The sequence below is a fragment of the Schistocerca serialis genome, chromosome 6 (assembly GCF_023864345.2).
Source record: "Schistocerca serialis cubense isolate TAMUIC-IGC-003099 chromosome 6, iqSchSeri2.2, whole genome shotgun sequence".
In the NCBI taxonomy this organism is placed as follows: domain Eukaryota; kingdom Metazoa; phylum Arthropoda; class Insecta; order Orthoptera; family Acrididae; genus Schistocerca; species Schistocerca serialis.
The window spans coordinates 415,782,544-415,791,333 of record NC_064643.1 but is presented as its reverse complement, the minus strand read 5'-3'; the positions used below and the strand labels follow the sequence as shown (position 1 = coordinate 415,791,333).

Below are 8,790 nucleotides of genomic sequence, written 5' to 3'. Positions count from 1 at the left end.
GAGAAAACCTTAAATCGTTCGACGAAAACAAAGTACAAAAATTTTCAGGGACAGAGAGGAACACAGTAATTTACGTCACATAAGAATAGATTCAGTGTCCAGAAATGCGATAGCTAATACGGAAATATTAAGAGTACAATTGAACTTCCACTGTTAAATGTAGAGGGATTACGGATATATGAAAAGATTAATTTGACACTACAAGGTTGTAGGAACTGTCTGAGAACGTTATAGAAGAAGAGATGGGAGTTGATGTGGATAACATAGGAGATCCAATATGAGATTCAGAGTTAACAGGGTTTTTTGTAGACTTGTGTCCATATAAGGGAGAGGATTATTTTTGCTCTGCCTGAAGAGGCCGTGAAGGCCCAACGGTACCGACCGGCCGCCGCCTCATCCTCAGCCCACAGGCGTCACTGGATGCGGACATTGAGGGGCATGTGGTCAGCAACCCGCTCTTCCGGCCTTATGTCAGTTTAGGAGAGCGGAGCCGCTACTCCTCAATCAAGTAGCTCCTCAGTTTGCCTCACAAGGACTAAGTGCATCCCGCTTTCCAACAGTGCTCGGCAGACCGGATGGTCACCCATCCAAGTGCTAGCCCAGCCCGATAGCGCTTAACTTCGGTGATCTGACGGGAACCGGTGTTACCACTGCGGCAAGGCCGTTGGCTGTTAAGGGGGAGGAGATGCATAATATTTTTTTTAATTGGGGGAACTAATAACCAAACGACTATTTTGGATGGTTTATAGAAACGATGAGTGTGGAGACGTTCCATGAGACTTTCAAAAAAATATAATCCACACAGTTTCGAAGAAAGTAAAAGCAACTTAATACTATAACTATTGCACAAGGAGCATAACAGATTATGCATCCAAGTCACTGACAAGACTAATATTAAGTGGAATGGAAAAGAAAATTTAAGATCTGTCAGATGACGTTTACTTTGCCGTAAAGGAAGGTAAAGATACCAGAGCAGCTGTTCTGACGTGGTGCTACATAATGACAGTAGGACTGAAGGAAAATCAAGACACGTCCATAGTATCTGTCGACGTGGAAAAAGCGTTCGGCAGCATAACATTATCTGAGAGAAATATGAATAAGCTATGGGGCAAGACGAGTAATAAACAATATGTGCAAGAACCAAGAGGGAACAATGAGAATGACAGACCAACAACGAAATATTTGAATTAAAAACTGGGTAAGACAGGGATACAGTCCGTCGCCCCTACTGTTCAACCTGTATTTCGAAGAAATAATGATGGAAATGAAAGGAAGGTTCGAACTCAGGACTGAAGTTCAAGAAGAAAGGATGTCAACGATAAGCTTGTCTTAGAACATTGTTATTCTTAATCAAAGTGAATAAGTATTACAGGCTCCGTAGAGTGAAATGACTACGAGGTGCAGAATATGGACTGCGAGGAACCGAAGAAAGGCAAACGTCATAAGAAGTCACAGAAATTGGATTAATGATAAATTTAATATCAAAATTGGTGTCCAGGAAGTTGACGATAAGAAATCCTGAAACCCTGGAAACAAAATAACCCATGAAACTTCCTGGCAGATTAAAATTGTGTGCCGGACCGAGACTCGAATTCGGGACCTTTGCCTTTCGCGGGCAAGTGCTCTACCAACTGAGCTACCCAAGCACGACTCAATACCCGTCCTCACAATTTTACTTCCGACAGTACCTCGTCTCCTACCTTCCGAACTTCACAGAAGTTCTCCTGAGTAACTTGCAGGACTAGCACTACTGGAAGAAAGGATACTGGGGAGACATGGCTTAGCCACAGACTGGAGGATGTTTCCAGAATGAAATTCTGAAAATAACCCATGACGAAGGAAGCGTGGAGAACTTAAAAAGTAGACACACAGGCAAATAGCGCATTCCTGGTGAAAATATGTTTACTAGTTTCAAGCATAGGCCTTAAGCTGAGGAAGGAATTTCTGAGAATCTTCATATGAAACACAGCATTGTATGGTTGTACATTACTGGGTGCGGGAAACTGGAAGAAAAAATCGAAGTGTTTCGGATGTGGGTTACATATGGATGTTAAAAATTAGATGGAGTGGTAACATCATCATCGTCATCAAGCATTATTCCTCTTGGTTTGTTCCACCTGAGTACTGTTGACGTCATCTCTTTCAGAGGTGTGCAACGTTCCTCTTTCCGGTTGGGTTATAATGCATTGCAACATTGGTTATCGTATCAGTAGACGTACGCTGGACATGGTCTTACCAGTTCCCTCAGGGTTCTTCAGCCATGTTTATAACAGGTTCCGCATTTAATCCTTGGCTAATATAGGTACTTCTCTTATCGCCCAAAATGAATACCCCGTTACAAAGAGGAGGAACTTCATCTCTAATGATTCGATTTGTCGTAATTGATCAGATGTTAGGCTCCAACATACGCTACCATACAGTAACAAGGGAAACGCTTCCTTTACATACGCTACGTTTAAATGTAAGTTGCATATTCCACAGAAATATCTGAATCTGACCAAATTTATCTCTACATCTTCTGACTTGGAAAGTTTAAAGTGGCACCCTAAATATTTAAACTCTCCTATTTTTTGTCTTATAGGTTCCAATCCTTAAAAGTTCATTACTTTTCTTTCATATGTCGATATTTTCATTCCATATTTCCTAGCAACTTCACTCAGTTTATTTACTGCAGTTTGAGTATTTTCTTTAGATTCTGCTACTGTAAACTGATCATTAGGAAGAAGCGTAACATGATATATCTTTTCTAAAACCATGTTGTGCTTCCACTATTGGTATTAATCTCTTGTTTACTATTTCAGTATACAGTTCGTAATAGTAATTTATTCCCTGGTAATATACGCCTCGTGATTTGCAGCCTTTCTTGTAAATAGGCAAGAATACAGCCTACCTGGACCATGTTTTCAATTTAAAAACATATTGAGGCAATGGAACCCCACAGATACAAAATTTTAAGCCCCCAGTGACTTCTTGTTTTTCGTTCCTTTGACATATTCTGTAGCTCACTGTAATTAAAGCATTTTAAACATTCCTTTTCGAAATGCTAAAACTGCTAAGGTTGTACTGAAGGCAACCTTCACAGATGGTAGTATGGACGAAAGCAAGAAAAAACTGCCCATTAAACATAGCTCTGAAATGCATAAGAGCTACGGGCACTTGTGCAGGAAAAGAGATGTGTTTCACAGTAACGAAGATGAATACCTGCTTATAACTCTTAACGTATGCATTTTCGAGTCACATCTACTGGAGTTTTTTCCTCGCATGTTGCCTAATACCCCCTCCAAAAATATTGGAACCAAAGAGCTAGCAGTTGAAGAAAAGTGTTTCACAGTACGGAAGATGAACAAGTATTCAAAGCTCTTCTCGTATACATTTCAGAGCCCAGGTTTAGTAGATATTTTTTTTATTATTTTGATAAATACAAACACTCTGTAAGTATCCTTCCCCAGAACCTGAGCAGCCACAGTAACGGTACATGTATCTCACTATGAGAGCTGTATCAGGAGGAGTTTCGCTCATAAATTTCGACTCTGTCGTTTCTGGAACAGGATTCCTTACTTAAAATTGATATATATAACCTCATCCATCACCCTCTAAGTTCGTAACGTCATGACGGAATTATCCTGTCTATATAAAATGAATTAAATGTGTTGTCCGGAAATCACAGCAGGAAAATCAGAAAAAGGAAAGTTTGAGTTGGCTGAGAGGCGTGTTCAGGTGCCTAGGTGCCAAACGGATAAGGCGACTGCTCGTGATAGAAAGGAAATTTGCGTTCGAGTCCCACTCTGTCACGTATTTTAAACTGTCAATACACATTCCTTAAAGAAGGGTAAATGGAAAAGAAAATTTGAAAATTTGTGGTAAGTTCCTATGGGACCAAACTGCTACGGTCAACGATCCCTAGGCTTACACACTACTTAATCTAACTTTAACTTACGCCTCAGGCAGCGCAGCTATCCCGCGCGGCCAATGGAAAAGATATGGAATATAAAACGAAGAGCGGCGCATTTAGATACAATTTCGTTTGCTGAACATGATACCATCACGAAGATACTTATCAAACTGTATCTACATCTACGTTACTGGTCTGCAATTCAGACTTAGGTGCCTGGCAGATGGTTCTTAGGACCACTTTCAATTTCTCGACCGTTCCACTCTCTAGTAGTACATGGGAACAATGGAAACCTAATTCTTTCCGAGTGAACTCTGATTTCTCTTATTTTATACAGTAGTTATTTCTGCCTTTGAGGCATAAGTGAACAAAATATTTTAATATTCGGAGGAGGGAGTTGGTCAATGAAAGTTGGGATAGAAAGACCAATTCGCAAAGAAAATCACCCTTTTTTTATGACTGCTTCTCCAACTCAATTATGGATTTACTATTTCTGCACTACAGTACAAAATGACTTCTTCGAAATTTTTCAGTGTCCTCCTGTAATTCTGTCTGGTAAGGATTCCACATCGCGTAGCAATACTCGAGAAAAGAGAGGAAAATCTCAGTGGAGGCAGTGTATTTAACAGTTATGTTGCATATTCTATTTTCCAAATAAAAAGCAATGTAGGTTCGCCTTCCACGCACCTTTTTCCGTGTGACGGTTCCAGTTTAAGTTGTTCGTACTTGTGTTCCCTAGGAATTTACTTTAGTGGAAAACATTTAAAATTTCTTGATTTACTGTGTAATCGAAATCTTTACGGATTTTTTAGTACTAATGTAGGGCACATCACACAGTATATGGTTTAGGCTCGATGGCCAATTTTCGCTCAACGCAGATATTTTGCGTAAATCATTATGCAATTACTACTGATCATCTGTCGAATTTACTAGTCGGTAAGCCATAGCATTATCTGCAAACAATCTAAAGGAGCTGCTCAGATTGTCTCGTAAATCGTTTATCTATATTATTATATTTAAATTGTAAGACATTTCCAGGGGCAGATGAGGACTCGGACCACAATCTATTGGTTATGAACTGTAGATTAAAACTGAAGAAACTGCAAAAAGGTAGGAATTTAAGGAGATGGGACCTGAATAAACTGACTAAACCAGAGGTTATACAGAGATTCAGGGAGAGCATAAGGGAACAATTGACAGGAACGGGGAAACGAAATACAGTAGAAGATGAATGGGTAGATCTGAGGGATGAAGTAGTGAAGGCAGCAGAGGATCAGGTAGGTGAAAAGACGAGGCCTAGTAGAAATCCTTGGGTAACAGAAGAAATATTGAACGTAATTGACGAAAGGAGAAAATATAAAAATGCAGTAAATGAAGCAGGCAAAAAGGAATACAAACGTCTCAAAAATGAGATCGACAGGAAGTGCAAAATGGCTAAGCAGGGATGGCTAGAGGACAAATGTAAGGATGTAGAGGCCTAGCTCACTAGGGGTAAGATAGATACTGCCTACAGGAAAATTAAAGAGACCTCTGGAGAAAAGAGAACCACTTGTATGCATATCAAGAGCTCAGATGGAAACCCAGTTCTAAGCCAACAAGGGAAAACATAAAGGGGGAGGGAGTATATAGAGGGTCTATACAAGGACGATGTACTTGAGGATAATATTATGGAAATGGAAGAGGATGTAGATGAAGATGAAATGGGAGATACGATACTGTGCGAAAAATTTGACAGAGCACTGAAAGACCTGAGACGAAACAAGGGCCCGGGAGTAGACAAAATTCCATTGGAACTACTGACGGCCTTGGGAGAGCCAATCCTGACAAAACTCTACCATCTGGTGAGCAAGATGTATGAGACAGGCGAAATACCCTCAGACATCAAGAAGAATATAATAACTCCAAACCCAAAGAAAGCAGGTGATGAAAGGTGTAAAAATTACCGAACTATCAGTTTAATAAGACAGGGCTGCAAAATACTGACACGAATTCTATACAGATGAATGGAGAAACTGGTGGAAGCCGACCTCGAGGAAGATCAGTTTGGATTCCGTAGAAGTGTTAAAACACGTGAGGCAATACTGACCCTACGACTTATCTTAGAAAACAGATTAACGAAAGGCCAATCTATGTTTCTAATATTTGTAGACTTAGAGAAAGCTTTTGACAATGTTGACTAGAATACCCTCTTTCAAATTCTAAAGGTGGCAGGGGTAAAATAGAGGGATGGAAAGGCTATTTGCAATTTGTACAGAAACCAGATGGCAGTTATAAAAGTCGAGGGGCACGAAAGTGAAGCAGCGGTTGGGAAGGGATTGAGACATGGTTGTAGCCTCTCCTCCATGTTATTCAATCTCTTTATTGAGCAAACAGTTAAGGAAACAAAAAAAAAAATTCGGAGTAGGTATTAAAATCCATGGAAAAGAAATAAAAACTTTGAGGTTCGCCGATGACATTGTAGTTCTCTCAGAGACAGCAAAGGACTTGGAAGAGCAGTTAAACGGAATGGACAGTGTCTTGAAAGGAGAATATAAGATGGACATCAACAAAAGCAAAACGAGGATAATCGAATATAGTCGAATTAAGTAGGATGATGCTGATGAAATTAGATTAGGAAATGAGACACTTAAAGTAGTAAAGGAGTTTTACTATTAGGGGAGCAAAATAACCGATGATGGTTGAAGTAGAGAGGATATAAAATGTAGACTGGCAAATGCAAGGAAAGCGTTTCTGAAGAAGAGAAATTTGTTAACATCGAGTATAGATTTAAGTGTAAGGAAGTCGTTTCTGAAAGCATTTGTATGGAGTGTAGCTATGTATGGAAGTGAAACATGGACGATAAGTAGTTTGGACAAGAAGAGAATAGAAGCTTTAGAAATGTGGTGCTACAGAAGAATGCTGAAGATTAGATGGGTAGATCACATAACTAATGAGGAGGTATTGAATAGAATTGGGGAGGAGTTTGTGGTACAACGTGACAAGAAGAAGGGACCGGTTGGTAGGACATTTTCTGAGGCATCAATGGATCACAAATTTAGCATTGGAGGGCAGTGTGGAGGTTAAAAATCGTAGAGGGAGACCAAGAGATGAATACACTAAGCAGATTCAGAAGGATGTAGGTTGTAGTAGGTACTGGGAGATGTTGAAGGTTGCACAGGATAGAGTAGGATGGAGAGCTGCGTCAAACCAGTCTCAGGACTAAAGACCACCACAACAACAGATTATGGGCAGGAGAGGACCTATAACACTTCCTTGGGGGAACCCCAGATATCACTTCCATTTCAGTAAATGACTTCCATCAGTTATTACGAACTGTGACATAACAAAATCCATAGCACAGCTGTCGTCCAGGGGTTGACGATACGGAATAGGTGTTGTATATCATAGACAAGTTTATTGTTAAATTTTCTAGAACGTGGGACACAAGAAGAGTCAGTAACATCTTGAACCCTCCGTATATTCTCGCGAATTCAGAACTGCAAAACCAAAGATAAATGATCGCATGTGGATACTTACTAGCAGTCGGTGTTTGCGTGCACCATACTAGAATGAAACAGGAATAGGACAGGGGTAGTAGTATCAGAAGTACACTCAGGTACAGACTGGATGTGGCTTGCTGTGTACAGATGTAGACGGGTGTTTAGAATATGCAAATACAGCTCTGCAATGAAAGAAGCTTAGGAAACGCCTTCGACCCACCTTGTTGATTACGCCGCTTCTCCCCCGATCACTGGAATTAAGCAATATCGGAAATGGCCTTTATTTGGATGGATAACGGCCGGGTATGTCACGTGATGTTGGCACATTTCCCTTTGCTTTGTGGCGGGGGGCCGGATGGATAGTCGTTCAAAGCTTTGGATCAGCATCCTTTGCCCCATTATCCTGGATTAAATTCCTAACTTCTCCACTGTGTTCCTGTGACACTTTCGATAATGACCCGTCCTTCGGATTGTTACTCTCCGCCCCCCCTTTGGTGCTGTTCGAGTGGAGTAGTAGGCTATATATCGGCACCGGCTGTTTCACTCTCTCTCTCTTTGTCATAATGATGCAACCCAAACGCACACAGGCACACACACACACACACACACACACACACACACACACCACCACCACCACCACCACCACCACAATCTGGCATACACCAGTTAGTCACCTACACTTATCGAATACACTTACCTGTACAACATTCACACTTCGCGGAAGATAGAGAATGTTCCCAATTAGAGAGCTTGAAGCTGCCCTCCCGGATTTCACCGCCAAGAATGCCGTATGACTTTATCTTAGCAATTCATGCATTTCACACTATTTCATTTGTACTGTGGAGCATGGTGGTGATTCCGTTCGAGCTTTCATGTACTGTTTAGTGAAGTCATACTACACAGAAAGTTTCAGTTGCATGTTAGGAAACTATAGGCATACATAAAGGCATAGCAGTGTTGGCATCTTAAGGATACGGCATTCGTTCACACAGCAGTATTTGTGTTTTGTGAATAGCACCATCTTATAAGAGATCTAGCGTAGCTAATTTAAGAAGCAACTAAACTAGAAAAACTCAAAAATAAGAGTGAGGGGAAAGCGAGAGGTCAGGAATGAATGCACTGTTAAATGAGTACCGCCACTTCGCTGTCATGCTTGATTAACTCTGGAGTAGTAATACTGTTGAAAACGGCTGCTAAATGCATATTCCGTTGTAGGTTACCTATCCTGAGCGTTTGCGAGACTCTCACACTAACTAAATGCAGAAAAGGAAACTTTTTTTTTTTACAGTGAAACCGGAAAAAAGCTTGTTGGTAATTAGTTTAGCGGTAATTAAACAAGTTACTCCGAGGCCACGATTTAACAACTTTACTGGAAATTTATTTTTGTTAGCTGTGTGCGTGAGCTTAAGAAAACTTCTG

At 40.6% G+C, this 8,790-nt stretch overlaps 1 pseudogene; it reads right to left on the bottom strand.

Annotated features, from left to right (window-relative positions):
- Positions 1 to 551: 551 nt before the first annotated feature.
- On the bottom strand, positions 552 to 669 carry LOC126485659 (5S ribosomal RNA; annotated as a pseudogene).
- Between the last annotated feature and the right edge of the window lie 8,121 nt (positions 670 to 8,790).